The following is a 17,313-nucleotide window of genomic DNA, read 5'->3' on the forward strand; positions in this document are numbered from 1 at the left end:
AATGTCCAGGTTTTTAACATGCAAAATATTTTTAAGAGAAAAATGCCCAGGAGATACAGCACATTTGTGGGGAAAAAAATTAATCGTAATTGTACTGAGAATGAAAGCACCTTTATCACATCAATGAAATAAGACTCAAAATAAATGAACCTACCATATACAAAGAAATGTAAGAACTGGGAGTAATGGTGTACGTCTGTTATCCCAGCATTCAGGAGGCTGAGGCAGGAGGATCATAAGTTTCAGGCCAAACTAGTTTACATAGTGAGCTTGAGGCCAGCATGGGCTACAGAGTGAGACTCTGTCTCAAAAAAAAGGGGTCAGAGGGCCTTTCAAAATAAGAGTTAGGGTTAGATCAGAATCCTCTTTGACTCAATGTATTGATCTTTTGAGTCTATTAAAAACTGTGTTAATCTCATAGGATCAGTGATAGATAAAATATATATGTTTATAGCAGGTATGTGTGTGGTCTCATTGCACAAAGTAAACACTGGGTAACTGTCAAGTGATTGACTGTTGAACATTTTATTATAAGATTCAGTTGAAAATCTTCCTAAATTTTTTTTAATAAACTTTTCATAATTTTCACTTTTTCATTGGGATAAAATTATGCCATACTAAAATTCAATTTCTACTTTAATTCTTACAAAGAAAGGCACATTGTTTTGTTACCGTTCTTATTGATTTTAGGGGTTACATAAAAAAGTCACAGGAATTTCTCAATTCTTCCATCCTCTCATTAGAGGCTGGCAAAATTATATTGGAACCAATAGTGTTTACTAGGTGAGGCCTGACTTCCTCTTCCATGACTTTTCATTTTTATTTTTCTTCATATAAGCTTAAGGTCTCAACCTTAACTAGTTTTCTTCTTCATGAAGAAGGATATTAAATAAACAAATTTTCACATAGGTTCCAACAATTTATTTCTATCCAGTTTAGTCTATTTGTTTATCAAATATTTATTGAGTATCAATTTTAGTGGATTCTATATATAACAAGACTGGGAAAAATACTAGTAACTTTTCATAACCTCCCAGAGATGCTTATATTTTTTTGGAAGTATTAATGCATAATTGGAAATGGAATACACTTGATCCAAGGAAACAGCATAGCATGGATCCAAGTCCAGCACATTTGTAATTTCACAGACCAGAGTTTGAATTTGAGAAATATTCATTGTGCATAAGGAGAAGAGCAAATAATAACGACTGGTGATTAAAGAAAATTTGTGACAGGAGGAGAAGAAATGCAAGAAAGGAACCTGCATGCAACAACCAGATCCAGGATTTGTTCTTTTTTTTTTTCTTTTTAAAGGAGTTTACATGGAAGTTAAGGGGACAACACTGAGAAATATGAAGTTAGGGAGTGATATAATGTTTGGGCTTTACAAAAGATATTCCAGTTGTCAGAAGGCAGAGGAATTGGAAACAAGGAACAATTGGACACAGGAGGGCAATTAGGAATGTTTGGAAGTTATGTGAATCCAAACAAATCCAACAGCTTTAGTATTGGAGAGAGGTGGGTATAAATGCCAAGTGTTAGAATCTACAAAGTATTACACTAATATTTGCATAATTGTTATTTGTGTATATAGGTATGTATGTGTATACATGTGATATTTTATTAGGAGGCTATGCATAACTCTCAGTCAGTATATAATGATACTGAAGTGTCTCTTAAAAATAACACACTCTGGACATGAAATGGCTACCTTGCAAAGGTGGTGATTTTCCTGCCCTTCAATTGCACAAGCACAGGTGCCAGGTGTGGTTGGGTCTTCAGAGCAATTTAAACGGAATCTGCAGTTCCTAAACATTGTATCTGTTTAAATATTTTCTGGTCTGCTGTAGCAAAATGAGAGGAATAAGGTCAAAGTCATGGGATTGTCCTATTTAAGTAGCCGAGTATAAAGCAAAAATTGGTAATCAACCTTTCTTACTTTTATAATTAAATATTATTCTTTCTTATTTGTGGCCAAAATGTTTAATTTTGACTATTTAAAATACAAATATCTGGCAACAAACAAAGCTGGAAGCACTATATTAAGACATTGTATATTCATTTTAATGACCTGAAAGGTGTTAAATCTGATGTTGCTAGACTGATGGTCTTTGACAGACCTTTGAACACAGATTTTAGACTTTCATCAGAATATTTCTGCCTAGAGAAGTGCTTTCATGTAGATCTACAGAGTGATATGATTGACATTTTCAGCCTTTCATAAAACAAATCAGTCATCTCCAACTACAACTGCCGAAAATGCTCCAAAAATTTCTAAGTGCAACCTTTCTCAAAAACCAAATTCTAAAGTGAAATTGATGACATCTTACAAACACTTGCTCAAATAATCCTTTTGCAGCAAGAGACAACATTGGGGAGATGTTAGGAACTAAATTGCAATCATTACTCACCAAAGTCAACTATTTCAGAAGCCTTTCCACACAGACCTGAAATCCTGTGTGAAGACATTTTCCATGTGTAAATTCAGGGTCACGATGGTCCCACCTCCCCTGTCCCAGCAGTCCTGGTTTCTTCCTTAAGGTGCTTCAGACAAGCAATGCAATTAAACTAAGCTATCAGTCATAGAAGGGTACCTCTAAGTGCCTGTGTAGTCAAATGCCACAGGATTTCAAATGGAAATGACATGAATTCATTTTCTGAGAAGAACAAAAAGAAAAGGAGAAGTCAAGAATTGTCTCAGCTTCTTGTAACACAATATGCAGATTAATAGCACCCACCGATAGATTGAAGTGTCAAAAATGTAACTTTCAGGTATAAATGAAACCACTGAAACAGTCTGGGGGCTCTTTCCCTCTCTCTTATTCATATGAAGTAATAATTGATAAAGTTAAGGTACAGTTAGTTTTCCATGGTGCCTTTAACTTCTCTATCCAAGAGATACCTTTTGGGACAATGACAGAGCCTCTTGAAGAAGGGTAAGATCCATTCAAAGGCCTCTTGTCATACAAGGAATAAAATTAAATTATTTATATTGATTTGTTAAATCCTTCTTTTAGTCGCTTCATCTTCTTCTCAGCCTTTCCTCCCATATCACCAGCCCCTACACTTTGACCTGTGCCCACATAAGGTGTTGGCACTAGCTATTCTTTCTGCTTAGCACATTTTCCCTTTGTCCTTTGATAGCACTGGCCTTTCTGATATTTCCCCTTCAAGCAGTTCAGTAGGCACCCAATATCTATTTATATCATGTTTTAATTTCTGTACCATGCTTGTCTGATATCTTCTTTTATTTGCTGTTTTTTTTTATGTGCCTCTGCTGGTTGTGTTGTCCTTGGAAGCACGGGCTGTGCCCTTTTTTTGCTCATAACTACAGCATCTGATCATGGAATGATATTTATAACAGAGCAGATGCTGAATTCAAATTTCTGAAAGAATGACTAAAATGGTAAAAGTTAGATCTTGATGCCAATTGTATATCGTTGATAAAGGTAAACATTGTAGTCCAAGATGGAGGCACGTGTGCCTTTCGCCAATATTATCTTAGGGTTTAATTAAATGGTAATTATGTGTTCAGTCATATTTAGATTCTGTCAAGTACAAAAATAATAAAGAATATATGTTTCTAACTTCTAGCTCTATGTATATAATTTTGAATAAAAGCTTGTGTCTTATATCCAACTCTAAGTTTGAACATTGGCTGTAGTACATCTACGGTGTGTTATCTTAAATTGCTAACAATCTCACAGGGATGTGGAATGATTAGCATAGTTGCCTACATCTAATGAGCACTCCTTTACTAATGGCATCTGCTTTTATTAATATGTTATACCAGGTTGTCAGTTACTGAGGGTTCTCTTTCGACATGTTATCTGACAACCCAGGTCATTTTTTTTACTCTGCTTTAATAATATAGCAAATGTGACAAGAGAAAGAGAAAAAAATGCAGAACCTTGTCCATGTTCTTTGGACCCTTCCTCAATGTTTCTACCTATCTCAATCAGCCAGGCTGCCTGATTAGAGGTTAAAGTTACTTTCATCTATCTAAATATGTGGCAAAATGAATGTTAAAGCTGTTTTGGGAAGTATATTAAGGGAAATGTCATTTTGGCCTTATCTTTCCTGTAAGGATTTAGTTATTGTATCTTTAAAAAAGTCAGTCATTTCCATTCCCCAAGTGTCAAAAGAAATCTTAGAATGTGGTGTGACCTTGAACTAATTGCTTTCCCTTTCTGTGCCTCATTTTGCCTGTTTTAGGTAAACAAAATAATTCCTAATGCAGCAGCTGCTCTCTTCATGGTATTGAGGTGAAAATTATTTTCTCATATTCAAAACTAGATTCACCTTTGAAAATTCCCCCCAACCAACACACAACCACACATTCATTCACTTGCCAGTTTCTCTAGTTAACTGTAGGCAACATTTTTTTTCTTTTGCAAATGTCTCTTCCTCTATAATTTCTTTCATTCCAGTTCAGGGGCTGAACATTGTGCCTCTAGTTCCAAATGGTCCTTAAATCTCTAGTTCACTCCTCCTTCACCTAGCTTATTCACTGCTGATACATAGTTTAAAGCACCATTTATCATCAAAGCAACAAGATGCCTTTACAGAGTGCTTACTCAGTGCCAGGAACTGTGCTAAGCCCTTCACATGCACTGTCAATTATAGCTCAGTGATTGCCTTGTCCACATTCAAGGACTCTAATTAGTTATTTGAGTATATCCACATTCATTACCCTTTAAACAGTAGTCCCAACCTTATACTTCTATATACTACACATTGGTTTTGGACAAGATATATAATCTAGATACTTCAATTTCCTCATATGGAAAATAAGGAAAATAATAGTGTAACTTCACAATGTTATGCAGGGTTTCCTTATTATTTTCAGGAAGAAGAAGGAGGTTGCTGGTGATTGAATCCAAGTCTTTAAGAATGTTCATCTAGACAGGCATGGGCGATTCACACCTGTAATCCTAGCTACATAGGAGGTTGAGAACAAAAGGATCACAGTTTGAGGCCAGCCCAGGCAAATACTTCTTGAGACCATCTCCAAAATAATCATAGCCAAAAGGACTGGAGGTGTGGCTCATGTGGTAGAGTGCCTGTTTTGCCAACATGTAATCCTAAATTCAAATCTCAGTCCCACCAAAAAAAAAAAGTTCATCTACCACTAAGCTACACCTTCAGCCCTTCTTCTCTGTGTCACAATTGGTACTTTAGGTGAGATACATTTTGGGGGAGGATGCTGTTTGTATGCATTGTAGGATGTTTAGGGGCAACCTTGGTCTTTACCCACTAGATGGCAGTAGCACCCTCTCTTCTCCCCTCCCCCAAATCCTCACCCTCATTTTAATAATCAAAATGCCTGCAGATGTTTTTTTTTTTTCTTTTATTATTCATATGTGCATACAAGGCTTGGGTCATTTCACCCCCCTGTCCCCACCCCTTCCCTTACCACCCACTCCGCCCCCTCCCTAATTTTGCCTAATTTTTTTCATCATACCACCGCATTGCAAACTAGTAGGCATTTGGATGAATACTTGGGATACTTTCAGACTCTGAATATAAACTGACCCTCTCTAAGTTCTTGTGAGCAATTTGTATGCTCCCTGTTCAATAATGGACTAGCAGTTCCTGAGTAATCCCAGATTTTTCTTTTTTGCCTTTGTGGTTCTTTCCAATGCAATAGTCTGATACCCCATTTGTGCCTCGCAAATTCTTATCCATCCTTCAGAATTATTTTCCTACAGAAAACTTTCCCTAATCCTTTCTAACTGTTTGATAGTTCTTCCTCTAAATACTTTAATACACATGATTATTTTGGAACCCAATCATGATCCTTATATTCTACAATATTGTATAATAGGAACTAAAAACTCTATGAGAATGAGATGCTTTGTTTTCTGTTTCTTAACCACCATAGAAATGACTGCAGTTCTGTCACGTACTAGTTGTTCATTAAATATTTGTTAAATTGAATTTGAGACACAAAAGGAATAAATTATTTACTATAAGGCAATGACCACAAAAGTTACAGTAAACTAAAACAGAGGATAAAAATTAAAATTGTATGCATAGGTTTTCTAAAATAGTTAGATTATTGAGCTAACAGAGGTTTATTGTTTAAACTACTTGTGCAATTGCCTTGGTTTTCTGGGGTTTCTTTTGCCACATATAGGAATAGCTGAGAAAGAATTGTAGTCACTTGAAGACTAATAACTTATTTACATACTAATGGAATCTGTATTATTCTCTTAGAAACAGAATTTATTAAATAACAGAAGTGTAAGCAAGTCTACATTATTATTTTATCAATCAAAAAGGAAGGTCAAGGAGGCAAATGCCAGTGTGGAATGATACAGATAATCAAACATCTTTTTCCATTTCTCCCTGTAGACTTGTAAAAACAAAACAAAACTCCTTCTCTCTCTCTCTCTCTCTCTCTCTCTCTCTCTCTCTCTGTCTCCCTTATACACACACACACACACACACACACACACACACAATTGTTTGCTGTAGTAGGTAAAAGTCCATGTATTTCAAAAGTTTGAAATCTAGGTAAGCTCATATACAGCCACTGTTGTATGATGTAGTTATGATAAAGTGGATAAGACAACCTAACAAAATCAATACATAATAGCTTGTAGCCATGTCAGGTTGGATAATGGTGCCCCAAAGATATCCATGTTCTAATCCAGAAATTTGTGGATATGTTCCCTTACCTTATGGCAAAAGGGATATTGCAGGTGTCATTTAATAAGGACTTTCAAATCAGGAGATTATCCTGGAGTCCCTGGTATGTCTAATGTAATCAAATCATAAGGGTCATTACAGAGCAAGAAAGGGTATCAGTCAGTATAACTGGTTGTGAGAGGGCAAGTGATTTGAGGCAGTCCAGTCAGAAACTTTTTCTCAACGGCCATAATAAAGAAAGCATCTTGATCCATGGAAGTCGTCAAAGTGATGGAAAGTAAACCTGTAATTTCTTGGGGAGCATCTTGTCCCCACATAGGAAAGCCTGACTGAGAAAAGTCCTAAGAGATTAACAATGATAGATTCCATTCACTAGTTGAGTAGCTATTCAGTTTTTAGATCTAGCCATGCCTGAAGATATCCTTTTCTGTGATTACTTGTCTATATAGGCCAATGAAATGTGAATATAAATACATATAAAATATATGTATAATACATGTATGTATGTATACACATGTATGTAAATGATACATTAATAAGATATTTTGGTTAATTTTTTTCACTCCAAATAGTAAAGGTCTTAAACTATGTGAAAGTGTGTGGCATAGAGTATATGTCAATATATAGTATAACATAAAAGTTTGTTTCTTTTTATGGAGTATAAATTCCAATGGTACAAAATTCTGACAAGAACATTACAAAAATAGAATCATCCCAAATTATACAGCTGGAGATAATCATTAGTAATAGAAGTGCATTTTTAAATTGCCCATGAATGAAAGGTAAAGATGTAAGAGAATCTGGGGCAGTTTTAGATCATGAGACACCTAAAGGATCTCAAAGGATAGGTATAACTTTGATAAGCAAAAATGAAGTAAGATATGCATGTCATGTGCATATGATAAACACATTTATGTGTGTGTGTGTGTGTGTGTGTATTTAGCCATTACCTGGCTCCTCTTGACTTTTTATAGAAAAATTTTATATATATATATATATATATATAACTGATTTCTTTTTTTTCTCATGCTGGAGATTGAAACTAAGCCTTCAAGCATGCTAGACAAGCACCCTACCACTGCGCTATGTTCCCAGCCCTGGACAACTGATTTTTGAAAAATTCACAAAGGTAATTCTATGAAGAAAGTGTAACCTTTTCAATGAATGGAACTGCATTGGATATCCATACATAACACCATACACTTTAGTTCATACCAGATGCCACTTATGAAAAAAAACTCAAAATATGTCATAGACATAGTTGTAAAATTTTAAAAATATTAGAAGAAAACTTAGAAGAAAATCTTTATGGACTTGAGCTCAGCAACTTTGCCAGGCAATGGCTGTAAACTCAAGGCTCTGAAAACAGATTTGTTCAGTAGAGCTTATGCCAAAGGGCATGTAAATCACGGTCACATTCCTGAAGCCCTTTTGGGGTGGTATCTAATGCTAGCTGCTCAACTGATCCAGGGTTGGAGTTCTGTTCCTATGGTGCCAGTTGGCATTGTCCTAATTGGAGTTTCTGCGGTGGCCCTACCCTTATAAATTGACCCAGGTCTTGGTTGTGCACTTGTAAACCTGGGTTCTATATTTTGATAACTAGGTTGTGGCAGTCACTCCCCACAACTTTCTGGGTATAGAATTTACTACTTTGGAAATCCCTGTGGAACCACACCTGTGGAAACAAAATATTGTGACTAACAGAGTACAAGGAGGACAGCCCACAAAGTGAGAGAGTACCAGAAAGTAGAGGTTCTTCTTTGAAGTTGTTCTGACCCAAACACCTTTGCATTCTGGACCTGTAATGTGAGAAATAGGCCGAATTATTTCTGAAATACCTTTCAAGTCATTGACTGGGACAATTGGTTCCTCTCCAATTGACTACTCAGCTTGTTAAGTGGCTGAGTATTCTCCTGATCAGTTGGTCATTTGTCCACCTCCTTGGTGTTCTATTCTGAACACACATTTTCCTACTTTATAATATGGATAGGCTGAAAATTTTCCAAATCTTTAAGTTATGCTTCTCTTTTGACTAACATTCCATTTTTAAGTAATTTCTTTCTTCTTATATTTTATTATAAGTAGTCAAGAGGAACCAGTGTCCTTTAACACACTTCACTTAGATATTTACTCAGCTAAACATCTAATTTCATCATTCTTCTACCTTCCATAAACACTACGTACATGAATACCATTCAGCCACATTTGTTATCATTTTACAACACAGACAGCCTTTCTTCCAGTGACAAAGTCCTCAAGAACATATGAATCCTCATCAGAGTGGCCTTTATCAACATATTTCTAACAATATTCTGCTCATAACAACTAAGGTATTCTCTAAGAAGATTGAGTTTTCTCTATGGCTCACTTCCTATATTTTGAGCCTCACCAGAAGTACTTTTAACAATCTGTTCATAGCAATGTAGACTTCTGCTAGCGTGTGTCTCAAAACTCTTATAGCCTTTATCCATTATCCAACTCAAAAACTAATTCCATATTTTAGTTATTTGCTACTGCAACAATTCCACATCTCAGTTCCAATGTTAGGAAAAATCAAGTAAGAATTTGGTAGATTTCCTGGTTGTTTAATTTCTAGGGACACCATGATTAATAATCTAACACCATAGGTCTGTGTGAATCAGTATTTTGATTGATGGTTTAATTGAGCCATTCATTGCAGTAACTATACACATCTTGCCCTTCTGGTTGAGTTTTGTGACCACTGACCACTGCCAACACCATATCCAATTACTCCCATTACATTTTGGTTTTCTTAGTGGCTGCTGTTCCAACTGTCAATCTAGAAGGCCTCCCTAAGCCTTTGAATACATTCCTCTGTATTAAACAAAAGTTCAGCCAACCAACTAATCAAACAAACTGTTAGATACATCTCTAAGTTCTACAGTTTCAACATTACATTCAGAATTTGTGTCAAGGGATTCCACATCAACAAATTCAGTCCAATTTTACTTTATATTCATTCCATCATCATCCCATAACTTTAATATTCATTCTTAGATATGTTACCTTGATTTATACTTTATATAAATCCAGAAAACTCAAGTAATTCTTCTGGAATGTAGCATTCCATTTCATGGCTCCCATGTTGAACCTCACATGGGGGACTATTGGGGCTTGAATGTAGGTCTAGAAGCAAAGGGACTCTAGGGGCCAGTCCTACGGAGTATCAGGAGCAACCTCAGGGAAGGCCATTACCATTTCCTCAGGAAGAGTAGGGGTAATCCCATCAGATAAAGCTGGAAAATCCAATACCACCAGGGTTGAGGGTGGGAAAGTTGCTGCCACCTTGGATTAGGAGTTCACTTCTGCTGGGCTCATAGAAGCTAATGTGGCTTGAGATAAGGCAGTTAATTCCATAGTGGGGGTGGGGGGGGATTCGCTTAGCACATACCTCAAAGCTTTTCCAGCCCTACTCATCACCCAGTTACAAAGCTTCTTCCATAGTTTACATACTTTTAGCAGGACCTCATTCCTGGTAGTGTTTTTCTGTCTTTGTTCATTTGGGCTTCTTTGAGAAAATATAAGCTGAGTAATTTACAAGCCACAGAAATGTATTTCTCACATTTCTGCAAGCTGGGATCTCTAAGGTCATGGCAATGACAGATTTAGTGTCTAGTGAGGTATTTGTTTTATATGTGGTGCCTTCTTCCTTTGTCCTTATGTGTTTGAAACAGCAAATGAGCTCTTTGGGAGTATTTTGTATTCTAATTCATGCGGGTTCTTCTGTCATGTGCTAATCATCTCTCCAAAAGCCTGGCTACTAATACTAATACTACTTTGGGGGCAAATATTTCTATACATAAATATGAGGGGACACAAACATTTTGACTCTAGCAATATATTAATAAATGCAGGGAAAGGCACAGGAATGATCTGAGTACAATAACTACTTCCATGTGCCCAGAGCTTAGAGAATTCAAGAGTAAAGCAGGGCTGTGAATAACATTTAAATAAAAAGTAGTTAAGAGAGCAGATTTATAAGTCAGACTTTCTGAATTCAAATCTTGACTCTGCATTAGTTATGTAACCTAAAAAAATTATCTTTTCTTCCTTGATTTCCTCCTAACACAAAATATGAATAAAAATAACAGTTCCCAAGTGTGGTTTTGTGAATCTGATATATATATATATAAATTTTATATATATATATATATATATATAAAATAAAAATTTGATCTATGTAATATATCTGCTACATGGAAACTTAGTCAAAAACATTTAAATAGTTTTATTGATAAAATAACTATATATTTATTTATATGTAAATTCAATGTTTTTGTTAGCAAATTCTCAGATATATAACCAAAACCATAGTCTCATTTGAAAATATCTTGCACTTCTCCCTTCAAATATAAACTCTGTGCACATTAGTGGTATTTCCTGAAGCCCTTGCTCTATCCCTCAGGAACTACTAATTTACTTTCTATTTTCATAAATTTGATTTTTCTTCATTCAAATTTATATAGATCTTTATTTCACATCATATTCATATTAAACATTTTATATAAATGGAATCATACTATATGTGGTCTTTTGTGTTGGCTTCTTTCACTCAGCATAATATTTTCAAGGTTCATCTGTGTCATAGCATATATAGGTACTTCTTTTTTATTGCCAAATAATATTACCTCTTATAAAGATATCATATTTTATTTTAGCAATATTACTAGTGGATAGAATCCTTTTCAGTGACATGGAATGAGAAAGAAAGAGCAGAGGTGTGATCCTGGGTGTCCCAGGTACTCAGGATCAGGAAGAAGATGTTTAACTCCAGAAGGCTAAGGGTATTGAGAAAGGGAGCTGAGATTTTTGTAGAAACATGCCACAGACTTATCTCCCTCCCAAAGGCTGGACCTACTGTGGTCAAAGGGATGACATGTGACTAGTTTACTCTATACATAGGCAACCTAATGTAGAAAAATACCCTGCTTGTTTACTATCCCAGTTAGATTGGGGAAGTTACTTAACTCCTTAAGTGTCAGTTTTCTCAGTTCATCCTCTCCATCCCTGTTCTTACCTTATAAAGTCCATTGTGAGATTTGTATGTTAATGAAGGTACTAGTCTTTGATAGCCTGGAAAGTCGTTTTTAAAGTACAACGATGCTTTAATAGTTCAATGTTGTAAGGTCATTTAAAAACTCTGATGACAAAAAAAATTCTTTGGAGATACCTAAATTTCCTCAGAATTAAGAGGTTAATAAGGAGTTATCAGAATCTCTAATAAGCTGTTATGGTTAGTTTGAAGTGGGCCCTAAAAGACTATGATGTCCTTGTAGATGGTACTCTCTTTTATTCATTGTGTACAACATTGCCTGACAAAATTTATAGGCTGTAGTGACATTTCCACTACCCTACTTTGTGAAGCAAAACATGAGATGTATATTACAGTGTGTAGCAGAGTGTGTGTATGATATACATGTTACATTTCAGGCATGTTTATTAGAAAAAGAAGTATTATTGATATTAATCTAATATCAATGCTCATGATTTTCAGAATATTTCCTTATAAGGAATCCAAGGGCAAGAGAGACAAGAAATGACTATTTTAAATTTAAAAAGAAACACAAAGGTAGGGCTTTAAGACAGTATGTTCTAATGCCAAAGCCCTTAAAATTTATTTTCTGTTTGCTTTTATTTTTTAGAATTCAGCATAGTAATTACATATTAATTCAAAAGACTTCAGCTCCTTAAAAAGGATGCAAGTGGAGAACAATGTTTTGCTGTGTTTAGATTCAATTTGGAAATATTCTGAAAATCATGAGCATTAATTCTGAATTTGATCTTCTACTGAATGGCTTCACCTGAGCAGGTTCTTAATTAAAATAATAGTCTTTAAATATACTGAGGACTCCTCAGATTCTCTATGCTGCTATTACTGCAAACAACGGAAAATGTCTCCATATTCTGTGGCACCATATTTTATCTTGTCATTTGTTTCAAAAACTTTTCAAAACTCAACTCATCCATAAAGTCTTCTGCGATTGAGGCGGAAGCCACCCAGACATTCTGTTAATATCTTCAGTGTGATTGATATTTCTCTCCTGCAGTGTGGCAAGATAGCATATGCGTATATGTGGGCAAGCATATATATCTTTATGTTAATGTACATCTGTTCCTCTCATCTCTACCATATACTATTAAAATATTAAGCTCCTAGGATCTGTCCTTGTTTCCCTCCATGGAAGAGAGCATTTACTTACATGGGTAACCCCAGTGCCTAGCTCTGTGACATGATGTACATGTTCAAAAAACATTTGTTGAATGAATGAGTGAGTGCTCAATGATGACAGAGACAACTTAGAAGGAAAATCTCACAGGCAGAGAAAATAAGATCACATACAAATATAACTGCAAATAGCTTGCTTTCTCGGGTATTTTATTTTTAAGCACTCTCAGCTGAAATGTGCTGTGGAATGGCTGAAACTTAGCAGGTAATTTCCATTTCACTTCTGTTTTCCAAATGGTTGCCACTTGCCAAATATACAATATTTAAAGTGTGATTTTTCCTTTTCAGGTATAATATGATGCTATATTCTTTCATAGGGTTTTCCCCCTGAAAGCTATGAAATTCATTTATGTCCTGTTATTTACCATGGATCTACTTCTTGGCTTAGGTAAGAAAGGAGAACTGAAGATGAATATAGCATCCTAACTCATTAACCTTCCCCCTCCCTTTTTTTGACAGTACTGGAGTATGAACTCAGAAGCCTCTTGCTTGCTAGGTAGGTGCTCTCCATTTAAACCACTCCACCACTCTTTTTTTTTTTTTTTTTTTTTTGAGATAGGGTCTTGCAAACTATTTGCCCAGGGCTGCCTTTGAACTACAATCCTCCTGATTTTTGCCTCTTCAGTATCTGGGATTACAAGCATGAATCACCAGCTCCCAGCCACCTCTGCTCTTTGGTGAGAAGAAAAGAAGGTTGTATATTTCAACATTCTGAGTCATACGAGACATTTTGTTGGTTATATCTGGTGTCAGTCTTTTTGAATTATTATTGTTATATTAATTAGCAACCATGACCATAAATATAAAGAATATGTTCTGTTCTATATAGCATCAGCAGAGCCACCAATGCTTAAGATTTAAATCATAATGCATAGACTTTAATCTCATTTTGAGATCCTTTTTATTTGGATGATCTTGAACCAAATAAGTATTTGTTCTATCTCCCTCAGTGTCTTTATCTGTGAAATTAAGGCAAAAGGGGTATTGTGATTCAATGACAGAATTCATGTAAAGGGGATTGTTCCAGTTATATGCACAGGACATCCTTCCTCTTTTATATATCTGCCATTATTTTCATATAAATGTTATGATGAGTCAGCTAAGATCACTAGACTTCTCCATGAACAGATGCATTCCAGATCTCTTCAAAGAGGGATTCATAATATTTAATATCACCAACATAGATCTTTCCAAAAATGCTAAATGAAAGTCATTTTCCAGAAAACCCAGAGTTATGGACTACTCCATTCTTTGCCTTAGTTAAAAGCACTCTTTCTTTACCTTGGGAATACTAACTGCTCCATGAATGCATGATGATGGTTGTTCTAATATTCCAAGAGAAGGTATGGGGTTAACAATGTGGATGAAAGGGCATTTGAATGACATTATTCGAGCATTTAGTTGTTTTCAGACACTCAATATTTGTTATATGAGGCTCAAGTTCTCTAAAACAACACCTTGGAAACTTCACTGACCAGGTGCCCTCCCTTTTGCACTTTATAGGCTTGTAAAATTGTAATTTGATCATTTCAGTTTCTTTTCTACTCATCCACTCTATTCACTGAGACCCAAATATCTACCACTCCAGAAAAGGTACATTGCTGATGAAGAACACATGGATTATTTATTTCCCTTCCACCATCATCAAAGTCTCAATTCAATCTCCAACCCTGGACATTACAGTTCACATTTTTTTTTTTGTTCAATCCCATTTGTAATTGATCTAATGGCTTTATTTATAGTAGCTTTAACACCTCAGAGTGTTAAAGCTGACTCCCAGGAAAACATGACAGGTTCACAGGGCAAATTATTTTTTGGGGTAGAAATAATATGGATTAAAAAAATAATGTGCATTTATGTGTTCCTTTTAATGGAAGAAATTCACCTTTTACCATTTGAAGTACTTTTTCTTAAGCTTGCAGGTTATGAACCTATGCATCTATTTGTTTCTTATTTAAAAATATAGAAAATGTAAAAAAAGCTTATAAAATAATATATTTTCACCATTTTAAATACTATATTCATACTTCATAAAATATATACAATTATTGATACAGTACTCACAGTTTCTTATAATTAGAATTTTATAATTAGTAATATGTTCCAATACAATCTAATGTCTAAACATTCAGAACACTATCATAAGTCTGAATTCCTTTCTAACACTTTATCAATATAACCTATTATAAAGTGTGCTTTATGCTTCTGTATTCAGGTTTTTCCTAATATATTGAAACTGCTTATAATGTTCCAATCATCATTTACACACACACACACACACACATACACATATATATCCATTTATTTTTCTACTGATACATTTTATTTATTTATTTAGTGTTGAAAGTTGATCCTAGGACTTCAGGCATGAAAGCATGCATTGTGTCACCGAGATACAATCCAGACCTCTCTACTCATATCTTTAAGATAAGTCCTGGGAAAATAAATATTAGGTCAAGGGAAGACACATTTTAATGCATGTGCCATTTTGGACTCCAGAAGTGTTAAAATAAATTGCAGTCTCAACAGCACTTTATAAATGCGTTCTTTCTCTGCATTCTTGCCACTGGTTATTTTAATTCAGTTTTTAATTTAACGAGCAAGGAGGAGGCATCCCACAGGGTTTGTGATATCCCTGAGTAGGGCTATATTAGATTTATGGTGAAAGATTTGTTAATCAGAGCCTGAGTCATGGGAATGTGGGCATGTTTGTTCTATTACCAAGAACTCTATGAATCAGATCTAATAACTATTTCAGTCACTATCAGTACAGCCACATTTCAGAGACAAACCCAAACAACAAAAAACTATACACTTTTTATCAAAAAACTCCCATGGATGTTATAATGGCAAATAACCTTTTAAAAAGTTCTCTTTAGATCAGGACCACAATATTGTTTTACTTGAAGTTACATATCTCATTTTAGACATCGTGGGATCTAATTTATAGATGTTTTCAGAAAGAAGTGGAATCATATTTGTTTTAAATAAAAATATTAACCATAAAGTCACAGCTGCTGCAATGTATCCATGTACATGTCTACATTTTGTATATGAAACAGGAACCTGAAAAGGCTATTTGGAACATTACATGTTACAATCTGTTGCCCTATCAATTTAATGACTGTTCAGAGCACAATAATCCTCAGTCTTTCGGTTAGCAAGAAGTCAGAATAAACTTCAGTACTGAGAAACCAATTCCTATTAGCATAACAATTCCAAATGGTGAAAAATCTGCATGCCAATGCTTGTATGTACCAGAAAAGGCAGAACTATGACAGTTAATCAAATAAGTGATTTATTTTCTGATCTCTGAATTTTAATATATTTTCACAAAAGATTATTGGAAAATTTCTATGAATATCCAAACATTCCTGTACAACCTGTTATGAATTTGTTTTACTAAGTGATTCTAAATATGATTAGAACCCTTACAAATCTCAAGGCAAAATTAAAGTTGGAATGCTTCACTATGATGTGATTTTATCATGTTGTGATCTGTTGGTACCCAGAAATTAACCTTGAATTTCTGAAATTATTTAGGGTAACTATTGGAGATAGATACAGTTTTTGTCCTATGTTACCAGTTTTTAAAATTATTATTTTGATTTCTTAATATGTGAAAAGAATGCTGTTATAGAGACTTCCAGAATATAAGGATTAAGAAGAAAACTTTTTTTCATTTCAAATTAGAACAATATGTATATTTAAAAAAAATTTTCATACACTCATAACCTATTAACTTAAATATTTATCAATTAACATTGACTAAATATTAACAATGAGCACATCTTTGGTTGTACTTATTATGGGGAAATTATTTAATCTAGGCTATTAAAATTAGAGTCTTAAATGTGGGTGGCATTTCTTTGTTTCCAGAACAACAACAAAAAAATCCTATGGACTTAGAAAAAATTTATTCCTTTCACAAGTCTTTATTTTACAAAGTATTTTTAGGTTTGTTTCCTTAGCGAAGTCTTTCTATGTCCGTAATGCTCCTCATCTTTGTTTTAGCCTCATATTTTTGTCATTTTATAGAACTAGGGGATTTCCTATTACGTAATGAACTACATTTTCCCCCAGGATCTAATTACAGCTGGGTATTTAGACTGGCAACTCAGCAGAGGTAAGCTTTGGCTTCAAGATACAGAATTGATTGACAACAGATTACACACTTTCCTATTACTTTCCAATTCATACCTCAGACAATAGTAGACATGCTAACAATGTCTTCAATGTGTGCACATGACATCCATAGTTCCTGATACCCAAGCAATACTATAATGTCTATGCAGGCTCTGGAATGCTTTCTTTAGTCTACTGTGCATGTCCTTTCTTGAGATCAACTTCACAACAATTAGATTAACTTTTCTCTTTCATGGTTTTATTATTCAAGCATGATTTTAAGCACT

The 17,313-nt window shown here is 34.8% G+C and overlaps 1 protein-coding gene across 11 annotated transcripts in view; it reads right to left on the bottom strand.

The window, feature by feature from the left end:
- Lrrc4c (leucine rich repeat containing 4C) overlaps positions 1 to 17,313 on the bottom strand; it is a 1,195,224-nt gene that overhangs the window by 172,544 nt on the left and 1,005,367 nt on the right. For 8 of the 11 annotated variants that reach the window (XM_074044635.1, XM_074044634.1, XM_074044630.1 and 5 more), the window contains one exon: positions 8,395 to 8,453. The exons of the other annotated variants lie outside the window; for them this stretch is intronic. The gene's annotated coding sequence lies outside the window, so the exon portion shown is untranslated. The remainder of the gene's footprint in view (positions 1 to 8,394; positions 8,454 to 17,313) is intronic. 11 annotated transcript variants of the gene reach the window in all.

This window comes from Castor canadensis, chromosome 1, assembly GCF_047511655.1.
Source record: "Castor canadensis chromosome 1, mCasCan1.hap1v2, whole genome shotgun sequence".
Taxonomy (NCBI): Eukaryota; Metazoa; Chordata; class Mammalia; order Rodentia; family Castoridae; genus Castor; species Castor canadensis.